The sequence below is a fragment of the Mycteria americana genome, chromosome 3, assembly GCF_035582795.1.
Source record: "Mycteria americana isolate JAX WOST 10 ecotype Jacksonville Zoo and Gardens chromosome 3, USCA_MyAme_1.0, whole genome shotgun sequence".
In the NCBI taxonomy this organism is placed as follows: domain Eukaryota; kingdom Metazoa; phylum Chordata; class Aves; order Ciconiiformes; family Ciconiidae; genus Mycteria; species Mycteria americana.
This window is the reverse complement of record NC_134367.1, coordinates 101,351,444-101,369,208: the sequence shown is the minus strand read 5'-3', so window position 1 is coordinate 101,369,208 and position 17,765 is coordinate 101,351,444. Positions and strand designations below refer to the sequence as shown.

General features: G+C 42.9%; 1 non-coding gene across 1 annotated transcript; it reads left to right on the top strand.

The window, feature by feature from the left end:
- The first annotated feature begins 3,407 nt into the window (after positions 1–3,407).
- Positions 3,408–3,501, top strand: TRNAI-UAU (transfer RNA isoleucine (anticodon UAU)). The gene is made up of 2 exons: positions 3,408–3,445; positions 3,466–3,501. It is a non-coding gene; the product is annotated as a tRNA-Ile (tRNA).
- The last annotated feature ends 14,264 nt before the right edge of the window (positions 3,502–17,765 follow it).

The following is a 17,765-nucleotide window of genomic DNA, read 5'->3' as shown; positions in this document are numbered from 1 at the left end:
TGGAAAAAACTGAGTTTAGGACAGCACCTACTCTATTTTTCTACTTGCCTCCACCACCAGACCTATTAGAGACTTAAATTTACTAGCTGGTGTCCAGCGAGCAGCATATGTTAACAAAAAGCATGTAAGCTAAATATTGTGTTTCTAGTTAGAAGAGGTATTCAGATTCGTTGGCCAGGATTTTTATCTGTATTAAAGTGATACTTGGTCATTTTTCTGTTACTCCCTATATTAATTTTTTTTTTCCACCTAAAGAACTGATAAAGACTTAGAATGGTTTAGAACCCCTGGGAAGGGGAGAGGGAAACAGACCATAAAGCCAGCAAGCATGGATGCTGCCTGCTCCGCTCTGCCCATTCTACTCTTGAAAGCAAACAGCATTGTGAAAATTGGCTCTTAAGCCTTGGTTTTTTTCATACTTAGTGCTAAGAAGTATTCTGAAAAATCTTCACCAGGGGAGGTTTGCGTTCACCAGAAACTTGAGGACAAATCCTTTTAATATCATTTCAACTTTGCCTTTCTGTCCCTGTCCAATACAGAGACTGATTTATCTACGTTGGTGTTAAAATAATGGAGCTACATTAAAGTGATAATCTGGAGATTCTGCAAGCAGCAGGAAGCAAGTAACTTTCTGCAGCATTAGGACAGCTTTAACTTCTGCTTTTTTCTTTTTTTTTTTTTTTTAATATTGTGAAGAAATGGAAAAAGGAAGACATAGCTATGACTAAATGATCCATTTCACCTGGTTGAACACACTTCCTATTTTTGGTCAATTCTGTGCTTTTTCTGTTTGTTCTTTGAGAAGAAATACAAATGAAGTACTTTTGTTTTTTTTAAATGAAAAATTATTTATATTAAAAACCCCTATAAAGTTGCTGAAAACAAAAATTCAAATCAGTAACAAACCTACTACTTGAACCCAAGTACAGTTATGTTTCCACAAACTAATTCACGTGGCCAAATTTCACTGCTGTATTCATAAACATGCTATCAAGGGCCTCTGTGGGGACAAACATAAGAAGCAAGTGAATCACATAGCACAATAGAAGAGTTAAAGATCCCACAAAAACTACTAGAATCTTCCCCATTATCGCTGTTACTTTTATGGGAAGGCTGATTCAAATACAACAAGCAGTGATTATGATCTATATAAACACCAAAATGAGACTCACTTGAGTCCTCCCTCTTGCCTGAGTCTAAGGTTAAATCTGCAGTAAAGAGTTTGCCTGTATGTTCACAGCAGCAGCTTTGATTCTTCCCGACATACTTGTATTTGCCAAAAAAGCACTTGTTTGGATGAAATTATGTTCACAGCAATCTTTGCGTGGTATAGAATTTTTTTTCTAGTGTAATGATGCACTGCTAAGGGTAATGAAGGCAGCTGCCGTTTTCTGGTACGCCAACTAAACCTATGTGATGATGGAAAGTTTCTCTAAGAAATGAACTGTCAGTTTTCTCTTCTTCTCTACACCAGCCACCTTCATCAATGGTCAGATACAGCAATTGCATGTTACTTCACCTGTCAATGGTGTATACCACTGAAACATATTCTAAGTAATGCCTGCAGTCATAGTACCAACAGCAGAACAACTTTATTGACAAGTGAGAAGCACCTCGTCTCCATCCAAAACCCCCCAAAAGATTTCAGCTCATTTATGGATCAGAGATGGGGGGAGGAGGTAATGAAGTCACATGTAACTGCCACTCGATCTGCCAAAAGTACTTGGGAGGTCAGTGCTATTTACTGAAAACTGGCTGAGTGCCTGTCACCTGCTGCTGGGCCACCAACAGTTCATTTTTAGAGGCCATGGAAATCCAAGCACTGTGTAGCACTCCCTACAACCATCCACTCTGTAATGAAATGCCCAGAGTTTGTTGCTTTGCACACAGTAAAGTAGGTGTAGAAGGGAAAATGCTTTCTAGTACTTATGTCAGTAACCCAACAGAGCCGTCTAGGAAAGTAAATATGGTGACAATGCCTAACCATGGGTGGAAAAAAAGAAAGAGTATGTCTCCCTCCTAACTGTGTAACGGTGTTGGAGCATTGCTTGGGTTTAAATATCTGCTGATGCCAATTATGTTTTCCATCCTCCTGCTACATAAAGATGACAGATCTGACTGCAGAATAAATCCATGCTGAGGGTATACTTTAACAATAAATGCGTGCATAAGGCTGTGTGTTTTCTTCTAGTAACTGCTTCTAAGCATGTGCTACATCATATATGCACTGTGTTGTTTCTATGCATAAGTAATGTTAGCCTTTTAGATCTATTCAGCATTTTGATATCAGAGCACCCGATTCCATCCTTGAATTTTAGGAAGCAGCAAGACAAAACCTTCAGGTATTGAAACAAGCAGTTTAGATCCCGTATATGTGACGTCTTTATACTATGGATGCTCTGTACAAGTTCTTGTACCACAGTAAAGTAAGATGAAGTCAGTCCAGAAGTAAAGTAAGCCCTCAATGAATTATCCTTACGGGATAAACGCTAATATTTTTGGTTATTTCTATTAAGCATCATTCAAAAATAATATTATATGATTCCTTTTAACCTGTACTACTTGTTTCAAAAGTGCCAGGGCATCCCTCCTGTTGCAGACAACTGTGGTGGAGTAGCAAGTGGACTGCAAAGCCCAAGGGTGTGCAGCCAGTGACACTACAGGGATAGTAACTTACTGGCAGTACTTAGTTGCTTTTCTCTCTGCCTTGGACCTGAGCACCACAGGCGGGTGCGTTATTTCCCCACCGATGTGAGTCAGTGTGAGGATGAACTTCGTTGACCAAAGGCCGTCAGAAGGTTTACTCCCGCACCACCCGAGGCGGGGGCCGGGCCCTGTCGGCCTCGTCTCCGGAGTACGGAACCGCGGGGGCCGCTTCAGCCGGCAGCACGGCCTGGGGGGGTGGGGGGCCAGACCGCTCCCGCTCTGCGCCCGGCACCTGCCGCTGCCCTGACCGCAGGGCCCCCCCTCCGCGGCGGCCGGAGGCTGCGCAGGGGGCGGCGCGGCGCCGAGCCGGCCGCCGGCAGCGCTCCCTACCCCGCCCCGCCCGGCAGGCCCCGCCCGCGCGGTGGAGGGGGCCGGGCTCTGCCCGCCGCCGCGGCCCGCCATCCCTTCGGGCTCCCGCCCGGCCGGGAGGCAGGGGGCGGGAGGGCTTCGTCCCGGGCAGCGCAGCCGCCCTCCTTCCTCCCGTGCCTCGGGGCGCCGCCCTCCCCGAGGGCCGCAGCGTTCGCCAGCTCCCTTCTCCCCTTCCCGTGCCGCTGTTAACGACGAGAGCGCGGCCCAAGCAGAGAACCGGGGCGACCCGGGGCCGCTGCCCAGCGCGAGGCGCAGGCGGCTGCGCCGCCGCCCTTCCCCCGCCGGGGGCGGGCGAGCCCTTGATAAACCGTTCGGGAGGAGTTGGTGTCAGGGCTCCAGTGGCGCAATCGGTTAGCGCGCGGTACTTATACAGCAGTACAAAGCCGAGCAATGCCGAGGTTGTGAGTTCGAGCCTCACCTGGAGCACACAGCTTTTTGGGAGGGAAAAGGGGCTTTTTTGGGACTCGGCCGCGCTCCGGAGGAAGAAAGAAAAAAAGTTCACGGAAAAATTATGCAGGCGTGGCGGTAGCGCGGGCCCGCACGCCGCTGCCTGGCGGGCTGCGCTGCTGTGGGGTTTTGGTGCGCGGGAGAGGTGGGGCACACCTCGCCGTGAAAAGTGGCCGGGGCAGTCACCCCGGTACGCAGAGGGAGCGCTCGCGTGGGGCCTGTTTATACGTGCAAACTTTGGCAATAATGTCGAAGTTTGCACATATATGTTTGGTTATAGGGGTAAGTGCTGATGTATCAACGTAAGTTTGGTGTGTTCAGAGCAGCTTGTTGGTGTGGCATAGTGAACGCTTTCCTGGTAAGAGCTGCTTGTGTCAAGCTGGAGGAAATAAAGGTTATTTTATACTGTGGTGTTTAATACAGAGTGCAAGTAGACACTGACTGGTGTGGTCACTACAACTGAAGGGTAACAAAATCTCCCCCCTTACTTTGCCTTCTTCAGCAGTGACAGTCTTTGTAACCGCTCATTACCTTGGTAATGCTTTACAAATGTGTGGGCCGTAGCAGGAAGGAAAAAAATTCAAATAATTTCAGATTTCTTTTCACAACTTGAGAGGCGGCAGGGCCCTGGGAAAAGAGCAGCCTTCTGAAAAAGAAAGCTGGGGGACACTGCCTGAATGTTTAGGCCCAGATCTTGCGAATCCGCCTCTATGTTAACATCTAGTCTACTACTTTCACAGGGCAATTTATATCAAAAAGTTCAGCAAGACCCTGAAGATCATACAGCCAGAGGCGCCTTTATTGCCCACATCAGCCCATGGGTGTCTGTACTGCAGGCATGAACTCCCTGAAGTGCCACTTTAAGGTTTTTAATTACCACTTCCTCCCTATTCTAGTTACTGCGTTGTCCCCTCTGAATTTTCCATTAACTTCACCATTGATTTCAGTGACAGTGCTGTCATGCCTGAAGCATGTGCCGTATTAGTATAAGGACATCTAAATCAACAGGAGAGATCTGTAATATATCGAAGGGTAAAGAAAATTCATCCTTTGCTTGCAGTGAGTTTCGCATTTTCTCCTTCATGTACAAGTGCTGCGTCCCAGCACTGAGGAGTACTGACAGCACAGAACAGTATTTGCAGAGGTACTGGAAATACTAAAAAATGAAAATGCTGCTTTTGTGTAACTGAAAAAAAAAAAAAGACGAGCAGAGGGAGCGGGACTCCATTCCCTGGACAGAGACCACTTTTTTCAGAAATTGAGTGGGGACGGTGCTGCTCCCTCTTCCCTCTCCCCCTTGCCTATGCCCCGTGTGCCTCTGGGCACAGGCAGTGGCTCCTGAGCTCCCTCACCAAGGAGGACCCGCTGGTTGGCATTTGGGTTGTTGCTTGGGTGTGCTGGGGAGGGTGATCGTGCAATTTTTGCCAAATATGAGGTGCACAAAGCAGATGCTGTTAGTTGCATTCACCGCTTTTTTGCAACTTGCCTTTGTGGTGCCAGAGAGCAGCGGGGACAAGCAGTGAGAGCTGCACGGTGCCGTGGCCTTCTCTGCAAGACCTCCTTCATCCCCTTGGTCCTACCTTGGCTTTTACTCTCTCTCCAAGATGATTTTTGTCTTGCCTCTGGAAAAAAAAAAAGAAAAAAAGACCAAAATCACCATGGGAGGCAACACTTGTTTGCATTCCTGCAGCAGAGGCCTTGCCTCCTGATTGAGTCCTATGCCTGACACCTGAGGGAAACCTGTTCTGAGTTGGGGATTTCACACTGAAAATCATGCTAAATCAGGGCAATTTATGAGGATTTACTAGAAATCCCTGTACAATGAAAGAATGTTATTTATGTAATGGGTATTTACAAAATAAAGTGAACTGCCATGAGGGCTTCCTGATGGAGGAAGGGCTGGGAAAGAAGACAGAATAAACCCCTGCGGAGCAGTGCAGCTCGTTGTGGCCTGGCCATGGGCACCTGGGTTGGGGTGGTGCTGGGGCCTCCTCCCACCCTGGCCCATGGAGGTGCTGGTGCTGGGGAGGCCTTGCAGAGTCTGAGGAGGAAGGGTGCTATGTTGGATCTGACGTTAGTGAGTCTGTGTTTTATTTATTTCCTTGGGGGTCTGCTGTGGGGAGGAGGTGAGTCTGGGTGCCTCTGGGGTGAGCAGCCATGCCTGGGGAGGGGGGTGAGCTTTGGGCCTTGGAGCAGTTTCTCGAGGGCGTGTGAGGCGCCTGTTGGTTAATGCTTTAATGCTAGTTGGCAGTGGCTTATATATATGAAAATGTGTATGTTTATATATGTATGTGTATTGACAATGCATGTGTAAAAATACCTTTACACCATTATGGGAGAGCTCCCAATGTCTGTGTGTGAGTGCTATCTTGTTTTTCTAAATCTTTAATGTATGCAGATGATGTATTTAGAAAACACCTGTGTGACTAATGCAAGGTAAAAAACACCTGTGTGTGAGGAGAGGTAATCCCTCCTTCCACCTCCCGCCTATTCCCCAAATGATAACGTGGTTCGCCTGTGCCTCATTTTCCTTTTGAAAACCAACCAACAGACCTTGCGCTCTCCTCTCTGAGCCACTGCCTGGCATTCATCGTTCGTTACTGTCCTTGCAGGTGGTGGCCAGGGGAGCCCTGGCCTCAGCCTGTGGGCTCCTGTCAGCCGGCGAAGGGCTTGGACAGGCTGTAGGCGCTCCTGGAAGCGCCCTTGGGAGGAAAGGTTTCTCCATGGTGAGTCTTCTATGCTGCCTGGTTTATCTAGGGGCCTGCCTCTTCTAGCCTACGCCATATTCTTTATTTCTCTATTGATTTGCCTGGTGTGGATGGCATGCCTGCAGGCATGCATCTCTCCAGCTTCTCTAAAGTCATTCCAGGGTCCCTTTTAAAGAGGTCCCTCTTCTTAAAGTTTGTGTTGCTCATCATTTAACGTTGAGTGTGGACTGTGCATACTCTACAGGCTTATTCTGCCTGCTCTGAGTTCCCACTGACCGTGGAAAGAAAGAGGGCTTGCTTACAGATGCAGATAAACTTTACGTGCCTGTTGCTTATTGCTGGAGGGAGAATTTACAAAGATCTAGGTATTGCCTGATTCTGGAGAATTAATAGTAATCAGGGTAGGGGGGCAGGGTTTGTGTTTATCCCTGTATGATCTTGCTCAAACAGGGAGTCCCACTGGAATGGGAGATGCAGGATCTAGGAAAAGGAAAGACAGGCTCCCGCAGGATAGCCCTTCCTGACGTTTATTTCTAAAAGTGGCAACATTTGTTTCTGGTATGTTAATACAGTTTTGGTGTTTGTGATGCTCTTAAGTGTTTGCTTAAGTTTCTGTGAATGTATCAGGAACTTGCCGTATTATTGGGGCTTGCATATCCTAACAAATGCCTGTAAAAGCCTATGATAACGACTTAGCCCACCTAATTGTTTTGAAACCGAAGTAATAAATATTTTTAGTCTTAACTTTACAAATAGTAACTAGCCAATGAAAGTCTGCTCTTCATAACTTTTCCAATAGATGGCACTGTGGTTCCACAAAGTGAGAAAGGAAAACCAAAGCAAAGCATTCCCAGACAGCCTAAAAATAGGAATCACTTGCCAAATGCTTCGTTGTGCACAGCAGAGAACAATAGGCAAAAATTCCAAGGGTTGCTTAGAAAACAAAGTCCACTGGAGGTATAGATGCGTTTGGTTTTTGTTTTGGGTTGCCCCCCCATCCCCCCCTTGTATGTCACATCTTGAGGACCTTTCTGAAATTTAAAATCTATTGATTAGTTGTGTTTGGAGTAACAGAGGTGGTTGAGGTGTATCGTGTTTTTTAAGTCTGTATGAATTCAGTACTGTGTCAAAGTGCCAGCATAGGAGGCCCAGCTTAGATTCTCTTGAGCAAACTTTTTTAAAGAATAGCTGGCATTTGTGCAGTGCCGCTTGAAGTCCAGGCGGCTGCTTCCCACTGAGGATGCCCATGCTATGGAGGTATTAGGCTTGGAACCAGCAGCTGGGAGGAGAGGAATGAAATGTAGGTGCTTGCAAACTGTGGGGAAGGACTCTTTTAAACCAAATAGAAATATGGTGCTTTTGTGAGGGGAAGGATAATGTAAGGTGGGGGGGGCGCAAGTCAGGTGGTCACATAGAAGCTTCCTTGCTGAAGAGAAGGGCTGAAAGACGAAGGGGATAGTTGGACTCGTACAGGCTGACAGAAGGGGGAGAAGTGAGAAGAACTTGAAAGATCGGTAGACAGGCAAGCTCAGAAAGAGCAAGAATTCATGCATTGCTCTCTGAAACCAGGAAAGTGGATGTTACAAGGAGAGAATGAGAACAAAAAAGAAAGGGGAGGGAGACAAAGAAAAAGAGGAGGGAGCAGGTAGAAGAACATAGATAAGGAAGCTTTTAAAAAAAAAGAAAAAAGGTTGTCTGGCTCTAGCTATGTGGATGTGCTGCCTAGGGCAGTGAAAAACAAATAAGTAAATGTTAGCTGGTCAAGCCAACCTAAGATGGAGTTGCTGGAGAAAGCAAATTGGCCTGTACATTTTGCTTGAGCAAAGAGTGAACTCAAGAAGCAGGTTTTTCTTCTCTGTGTGTTTTGAGTGGTTACTTTAGTGTGGCAATATAAGAGACCCCTTGGTCTCTCTAGGGATTGAAGCTGGTGTTGGGAGGGCTAGAGAGCTCAGCTTTCTGGTTTGGAAAAGGAAGGAAATGGACAATCAGTACTGGATTTTGTGCCCATTTAATTTTTTTGCTTATGCTGAGTTTGCTGTGTTAGACTCTGCTTTTAAGGTGGAAAAAGACTCTTGGTTTCTTCAAATAGTTTTGGTGCAGCCTAAATATTTGAAACCTTGGAAAAGTCTCAAAATACAGCAAAACAAACTAAACCAGACCCAGAGAAAGAACAAGCTGGGGAAGTGGCTGAAATGGCAGGGGATTGTCAGACAGTCTGTAATTAAAAATTTTGGAGGAGGGATGCTCCCTTGAAGGGGGCAATTGAGCTTGTACTGCCTGCTTTAGTTGAGATATCTTTATACATGGGATAGCAGATTTATGGTAGTGCTAAGAAAGACTTCTAGAAATTTTACTATGAAGTTATATGTATGAAGACTGGGGGGGAGGATAAAGCAACAATTTTTAAACATTTGTCTTCTGAAAAGACTGTATAAAATTCTTGAGACAATTGTGCCAGAGGTCATGTGGCTATATGGTGTAACTTAGACGGTTTTCTGATTTTGTGAAGAGAGGCTGTCAAATTAATCATAAACATCCAAAATTATTTGCAATGTCTCAGAGTCAGTTGACTTCACTGCTTGCATTTATTTTCCATGTATCCTACACACTGAAATGGGGATGTGAGTTGGTTAACTATACATCTTAATTTTAAGCACTATTTTCATGCTGTTTAAAGGAGGAGTTTAAAGAAGGATATACATCTGTCCTTAAGGAAAGTCACATCAGACTTGTGCCAGCATGTATGAAGGCCATTTAATACTAAAAAAGCTGTTGTTAATGCAAATTTATGTAGCTTTGTCAGTGAGCTGCATCCTGGAAAATGGCTCTGTCGCTTTTGCAAAAACTCATACATTGTTGCAGCAAACTGAAAATGTCTCAGAAGTGAAAAAATGCCCACCTCGCTTTGGGTTTAGGAGAGTTTTGTAGGAGACTGATGCTGGATTTGAGGGTGCTTTCAGCCAGGGTGAGTGTGTGTGTGTGGGTGTCTATTAAGTGGCTGGATGCAGGGTTGGGGAGTTACTCTTCTGCATGCTCTGGGCTGCTCTGTCTCTCTGTTGACCTTGCTTCTGCCCCACCTTCCCCCTCATGGAGGGAGGGGCTCAGTCTCAATAGATAAAGGGTTGCCTTGAAGCTGGCACCAGTTTAGGGAAGGCAGGAAGCACCCATTCAGATGCTTCTTTCCCCATACTCCCAACTGCCTCCTGAGGGGCTCAACTTGTCTCCCACTTTGGTCGAGTGCTCTAAGGGTTTCACGCTGCAACATGAAGTCCACGCCAGTTGCCTTGTCTCGATGAAGCTGCAAACGCATCCCTGTAAATCCCTGTGGAGTGGCAGGAGGTGCTGTTCTTCCCGGGGTAGCTCAAGGGGGCTGCATGGACACGGATGGCTGTAGGGTGGTAGCAGCTTGGGCCAAGTCCTGCGTTGGATCCAGCCCTAACACCTCAGGAATACTTGTTCCTTCTTAAGACTTGCAAAGTCAATTAAGCTTGGTGGCTGTGTCCCACTGAAATTCATGCCAGTAAAAAATGCCTACGTTCAGCTCTATTGAGATTTATAGGTGCTTGCATATGTATTTAAGACCCTAATAGCTTTGAAAATTTGACTGCTAATACTGAACTATTTGCAAGGCGTATAGTAGCCTACATCTGTTTAAAATACTGCTGTGACTGATGGGTGTACCTGATTGTGTCTGTCATTCTCATTTAGCTATTCTGTGCCTGCAGTGTAACCTAGCCAAAAAAATACTTGCCGCTATTTATTATCATAAAGGAAATGTTTGGTGTGGCTGTGTCGTTATTCCTTAAGTTCTTAACACAGACTATCTTTGAAAATCCATTTTTTTCTGGAGTTGGAGACTTGTGTTTCATTGGGGGTACTAGGAGTGCTACGGTGTGTCTTTGTGTTTGAAGGCAAATTTGCTAATAGAGAATTAGGGTACTTGCCCCATTGTCTTTAGGTTCCTAATAACTGTAGCCCTTTGACAGGATTCTTACAACATTTGGGCAAATTTTCAGAGCTGTTTAGGGATGCCTGCCTGATGTTGATGTTTGTCTGCCTGCTTCTAAGCATCTGGATGTTGTAAAGGATATCTAGCAAACAGACTTCTTATTGCAAATGTAATGCATTTGAAGTATTCTTGCAGGAGTAGCCTCTGTCATCTAAATACCTCTGAAATTATAAGTCAAACTGTCAAGGAATCAAGATTGAGGTGACGTTTTTGAAATGTAGTATTAATGTATAACATAAATGGGTGCATTTTCACTGATGTCAGTGAATTTGCTTCGTGTTCCATAAGAGGATAAAGATTGCCCAAAGTAATAGGAAGCTTATGTCTGGCTGCAAGGAAGCCAGGAAATTCATGGGGCTTTAAAGTATGACCCACTGCAATATTCAATATGTGTGATTTTTGGCATGATTCAGCAGTAAATACTAGTTGAAAACAGAAGCACAAATTATAGGGTAAATAATTCAGGCCAAAGAGAAGTCTCCTGCTTATGCATACATAGTAAAGGAAATGGAAGTAGAACCACAAAATACAATTGCTGGGAAGAACAGAGCAGTTTGGAACATTCACTGCTAAAACTGTGGAAACAATCCTCCTGGATGATACCTGAAATCAGAAGGGCATAATCATCTCCTTTGCATGTATTTGTGTGCATTGACCAGTAAATTGTGTGAAGACTGCTGTGCTTGGCAGGCATCATTTCGGAGGGGACTTTCTGTTCTGTGGCTGTGGGGTTGGAGGATATAATCAGCATAATGCTCTGTTGGTAGATGATCTAATAAATGTCTGTGACTTGACTTTTAAAACCTTTTTTTCTTTTTCTTTTTTTTTTTTGTGGTCATTGGGCTAGATGCATCATGCACTGGAAGAAGAGGACTTCTTTATACTAAATTGTTTTTCTCATCTTTCACTTTGCATTTTATTTAATATTTAAATAGATAGCTTTGGCTGCTGACATAAGGCAGTGCTTGTCTTCTACTCTATACATAGAAAGCCACCTAAGCAATGTTCTTGCATGTCATTTGATAACGTTTTTACCTTCTGGCAAAAAACCAGAGCCAAGGTAGTCCCAACAGATGTGTGTGGCTAGCACTGTGGCTGAGTGATCCGGCTTCTGTTTGCTTCATCTGGAATGAGGAGGACCTTCAGAAATCAACAGGTCCCTTCCACAAGTGAGGTGCAAATTAAGGCAAATAGCAGAATGAACCGTTAGCACAGTAAATTCTCTAGCTTGGGCATCTTTTAGTTGCTCTTTGAGGTTAGATTGCCTTGGCTTAATGCGTACCAGGCTTTTCACACTGGGAAGGGGTATTACTGGTGTGTGACCTCTGCAGAGGCAGGAGTTGAGGAGGAGGGCTAGCAGTATTGATCAGGTGTGACCCACGGTGAGTTGTTGCTTCAAGATTGCTTCCTTGTGCAGTGTGATAACTGGAAAACTACAATTCCTTGATGTCTCCAGTGAATGCTGGTTTGAAATACAAATTGGACTGGTTTTAATTTTTATGTGGAATATTTCTACTTATTAAGTTGCTTGTTTTCTCTGGAAGCTAATCCGTGGGATAATGGGGTGAAAATTCCTGTAGCTTACTCCATTAAATCACTGCTGGACAATATAAGAAAGTGGGGTTTAAGGGTCAATTTGGAAAGTAACTTAGACCAGAAGTTTCCAATAACAATTGTGGTTTGGATACAGTTGAAATAAGAACAACACATCTAAATTCAATTGTACTTGCATTGGCTAAGTAATAATCTTACAGTAGATGTGAACAATACGCGTTGGAGACTAACAAGCCATATCCTGAAAGAAAATTATAACTGATACAGACAAACTAGGGGGGAAAAAACTGGTAGTGATTACAAGCTATGAAAGTGCTGGTCTTAGCTGTCCCACTCAATAAATAATTCTGAAGGGATATTAGCAGCATTAGTAGTAGCAGCATTTAGCCATCTGGCTGGGCTTCTGTGGGAGGTTTTTTTTTTTAAAAAAAAAAAACCAAACCAAAAAACAAAAACAAAAAAACCCCACTGTTAGTGGAACTGCATCCATTGAAATTGTAGGAGAACTTGGCCCTGCCTTTTAATATTTCAGTTCTTTGTGTGCTGTACATCCTGCACTTGGATCTCATGTGATCATTTGATTGGGCAGATGTTTTCTTGATGTTCATGGACCACCACTGGTGCATGAAGTCCTAGTTAGTGGTCAGTTCAAGTTACCAAGCATCAGTCTAACCATGCTGGTGGTCTGCAAGAAACCTTGAGGTGACTTCACACCTATGAACCTTTGACCTGTAGTATTGGTGGCTGCAACTTCAAGCTTGTGTTGCCCATTGCACTGTGGACAAAAACAAAAAGCTGTTTCTGTCTTGTGTAATCGAATCTACTGTCTTTACTGTTTCCTTAGCTTGGAATTGTAAACATAAGTGTTGATATGGCAAAAATGCTTCTTGCTCATTCTTTACTGAGTGGGTATTTATGAGCTACTCTGAGTAAATGAGTCTTTGCTGTAGCTTAGTGTCACTGTAACTGCATTTCCCACATGTTCTGGTTGTGTCTTGTTTTACTGAAACTCTTTTCATCTTGTGTCTGTGTTAAACAAGTAATGTTCACAAATCAACTTAAGTGTAAAATGTTAGCTTACTACATCTAATTTTTTTGACTGACATTTAATTTTTTCCCAGAATTTGGCTTTCTTCCTATAAGAAAATGAAGCTAAGGATGAATGTTTTAGTCTGAGCAAAGGCCTTTTTGCCTTTTCTTTGTGCTACTGCTAGAACTAAAACTGCCTTGAAATACATAGTTGGTAGTATTTCTTGGTATGTGATTCATACCATAATCAAACTGACAGACATCAATGGAGCACTTGCAAGTTTATGCTTGGAATTAACTCCAGTAAAATGCTTCTGGAATCTCCTGGTAATTTCCTTTTATCAATGTAAATGATGTAGCATGAATCCATCATAATTACTGTGGAGCTGAAAATTAGATTATATGATCAAGGCTGAATTTTTCCAATGGATTTTTTTTAAGAAATGAGAGATGGTAACAAAGACGCAGGCTGTGTAATATTCATCATTTGAGTTTGTCCTCCCATATATATGAGACCTATTTCTTCTGTTCAGCGTTCCCCATTAGATTGCTTACAATCTGTTCAAAGTGATTATCAACTACTATTCTAATGCAGTAGTGGTATATTATAATTCTTTTCTTGTTTACTTCAGTGTGAAGCATAGACAAATCAGGCTTGTACTGTTAAGCATCTGTATCTGGTAAAGCCATGCATGACTAAAATTGGTGCAGTAGCTCACATCCTTGATTTGTTTACACTGACAGAAATTGAGGTCCATGTTCACTCAGCTAAGCTGAGTTATTTCAGATTCATACTGGTGAAATGGGAACAAAAATATCTGGTGTGCACTTCAAGTGTTGTACTAGGATAAACTCTTTAGCCTGATGTAGTCTGAGAAATGCCAATCAAACTGTAGAGGACAGGGCGTGAATGTCAGACTGCTTCATGGGTAATGGTTGTGCAAGACAGACCATACTACGTGAGAACTCTGTATGCGTACCTAAATTTAGTTACGGCAGCTAATCTAGGTCACAGTGAAAATGACATTGTGGTACTTTCACATGAGTTCCTTATTTTTTCTTTAGTGGCTTTTGCTAGGCAAACAACTTTGGTTTGGCCCACAGATAAAAAATATTCTGTCGGCAAATCGGGTATGAATTTTGGCAATTACAGCAGGCCATATCCATCGCTTAGAAGAGAGGACAACTCATTATTCCATGACTAGCTGTGGGGAAATAAAAATCAATTAAAAATATAGACTCCTAAGTTTTCCAACAAGTCTACCACCCTTGGCTGCGGCCCTAGTAACTGCAACACCAGCCCAAGCTGCTGGAGGGGATGGTGTCCACCCTGATGTGCAGCTTTCCTTTGTGCCTAGCCAGAGGAACCGGCAGGCTTGGATGTCCTATTCCAGAGTTGTCACTGTGCATGAAACATTACTTTTGGGGCCTGCTGCTGACAGGGGGAACCTTCTGCAAGGCTACAGTGCTGCATTGTATGCCACACATGGACACGTAGATTATTTCGAAGTGTTGGGTGGCCGTCCTATTAGAGGGAAGTAGAGCTGCTGTATTTGACTGCAGTTGACCTTGTATCTGTATGCATGAATGCTTGATCCAAAAATATTTGTTAATCTTCCTCAAAGTGATCAGATTAAATAGGTCTAAATAGCTTTGAACGTTGAAAAGCCTGTAACTGAATCTTTGGAAATAGTAATTAGGGCATTAAGACAACCAATTTTCAGCAGATGGCAGCATTGCACTCTGTAACTTCATTTTTCCGGCAGTGGTTTTGCAACTCTTTACTACTTAGGCTGGTAGGAGGCTGCCAGCTAAGAAGTAATCCAAAACCACTTCTAAAATGTTTTGAAACACAGGTCTTAGTAGATTATGATAATTGGGTATTGTTTCAGACTCGGGGCTTTCATATGGAAAATACCACTGTGCTGCATAAAAAATATTATACTAAAAAGCAATGTAAATACACCTAAATCTTTTATGTTAACTCTTTAAGTAACTGCTTTGAGACAGAGGAAGGCTGTTTGAGAAAAGTGTTCTTATTTGTAAAAAAATATTAGAAAATCACTTAAAGATGCAAGAGTTCAAACTGGAACCATGTGTGTAGAGCTCTAAGTGACTTCCTGCATATTATGTCTTTAAGACTGCAACATTCTCCCATTCCTTCTTTAGAAAAAAACATGCTGACTTTCCTAGTCCTTTTTGTACTACACCTTTTAAATAACATGCAGCCTGATCATCAGAGTCCATAACTAGGCAGATGTACAAGTGGACATACCCTCGTTAAAAGTTATCAACTGTTTGACAGTGTTCAAAGGTTCAGACGCAATAGTTAATTTTTGCCTGCGAGAACTCAATAATATTGCATTGTATACAGAGCACATGCTTGATTGTACATTCAATCTGGTCAATTTATAGCAATTATGGAAAAATGGGAGAGGTTCTCCCCCACCCCACCTCCCCCATTGATTCATGGGAGTTCTAGTAAGTCAGTGGAGGAAATGAAGTTCCTGTTCCTGCTAATGAAGGAAAGGGCTGACTTCAGAGACCTCTTCAGAAAAAAACCACCTAGTTCCAGACAGACATCGGTCTGTGATGTACTACTATATACATAAACCTAAACTGCATAAGAGATTTCATTTTTTGTGTATCCTCTTAGGGAGAATATAAGGCTATTCTTAGGTTTGGCACAAGATGCACTTTGAGAGTACTGCATTACAACCAGCTAGCACTGATGTAAATGGCAACACAAAACACAAGGCAATAATAAATGGAAACTAGGTCAACCATTGCAGCCATTCAGAAAGAGGTTAGAAAACATACTTCTCTTGCAACTGTTGGGTAGAAGCAAGTATATTGATATCAGTTAAATCAGTGGTCTCTTTAGGAAGCTTTATGCACCTACTTCAGAGTTTGGCTTCAGAGGGAATGAAGAAACCTTCATCCTTTCCGTCTCCTTTCTTTTTTTCCTGCAGGACAAAATAATAGAATAGTATAAGTAAAACCAAAGTTCAGGCTGAATCCTTTGGGTTACACTCTGGTACAATTCTGCCTTTTGTCACACAAGTGAACCACAATGACTACAAAACCCAGAATAATTCAAAATTTTCAAAGTAGAATACTGCAGGTGCCAGACTGTTTTGCCAAGATGAATGAATAGTTCTTCAGCTATACACTGTCAGGATGTGACTATCTCGGTATTCTGGAACAAATTGAGCATGTGCAAATTTCACTTGAATGGGAGAATTTCAGGAATATCAGCAGTATGGGAATTGGTATTTTGCATTGAGAGGGCTCCTCATACTAGTCACATCCTCAGAACGTGGTCTGGTGGTCAGAGCAGTCTAATGCAGACTTTTTTTTTTTTTTTTCCCCTCACAAACCACATAAAGGCATTAGTGAACAAAAGTTCTTTGTTATGTAGTACAATCTGTGGCAAGGGACTTTTTGGCCTACCTGGACTTCCGTTGCAACTTGAGCAGAATAATAAGAATTGGAATTAATTTCCTGTCTTCATCAATGGTTAAATGGAGCTTGCATAAGCCTGTTTAAAACAAAAAGCAAAAGCAAAACAAAAAAAGCTTGGTTAATGTTGCAGGAGGAAGTACTTTGAATAGATTAGCAAACTTAATATTTTATCCTTTAAAGGTGCATTGAGAGACTGGGATTCACTGCCCTGTGTGCATATACTGTGAAAGAGTATTATTAATTATCTTTCATCTTGGTCACATTTTAAACCTTTGGCATGAAGATTTTGGATACTTTGAGTAGTCTTCCTTTACTTTCTGCTCTCTACAATTAAAGACATTATTGTTTATTCTCATGCAAGTGAGCAATGTGTGCTTTGTAGAAAGCAGTCAGTATTGTTTCTCCTGTGTAGTAACATCCCCCTCCCGCAAAGCAGGGGGGGGAGGGAAGCTCTAAACTATATCTGCTCTTCCAAAGATCTTGCAGAAAGCCAAATAAATGTCAGGAGGTTTTTTGGTCTTGGAATTAAGTCAGACAATCCATCTCCCATGTCTCTTTGGGTATTAAGTTTGAGAGATAAGTTACTCTTTCTAAAACAGCATTCACAGATCATTTCAGAGTGTTGCACAAAATATTTTTTTAAAAAAATAAGACACAAACACTCTTAAACTCAAAAAATAAACCTCAAACAATAAACAACCAACCAACGAAAAAAAACCCCAACCAACTGCATAAGTCGGGTCTCACTTTGAGAGACTTGTCCTTCCAGCTATGTGGACTCTCTTCCTTTGCCGTTCTGGAATGAGCAGTTCTGGAGAGGGCAGCTACTTTGGGTGACTTCTGCTGCAGGAATTTTGTCTGGAAGAATGTCTTCCACTGTATATTGCTCTGGTTTTGCAACAGCATTTTATATCAAGAAAAGTTGCACCGAGGTAACAATAGGCTTAATGGTGCATTAATTCCTGGTGTCACTTCAGTAACACTATAGAGTGTATTCTGAATTTGAGATAAAATCTTGAAGATGAACATAATCTTCCTCATCTGTAATATGCACTTATTTGTGCTTTTTCAGGACTGAATGACCATGTTTTCATATTTTAATGAAATACTGGATTTTGTGACTGTGGCCTTCCAGAGGACATTATAAACTGCTTAAATAATCTGGTTTATCTTTGAGATGCTGAACAATGCTTACTGTGAAAGTGAGTGGAATGTGTGGATATCTATCGCTTCCCCAGGTCTCTGTTGCAGTTGACATTGCTGATGTAGCAATTAAGGACTGGTCCTGATGACTTTAGATGATACTCAGCACACCATGGGGGGAGTTCTGGGTGCGTAACTGAATGTGGAACATCGGTAGCTCAGCGTTTAGGGGTTATGTACTCTCAGTGTGACAGGAGATGCCATCAGTTTCTTCTTTAATACTCCTGATGAATTAATTTGTAGGGTTTTTTTCATAGCAAATAAGCCTGCAATTT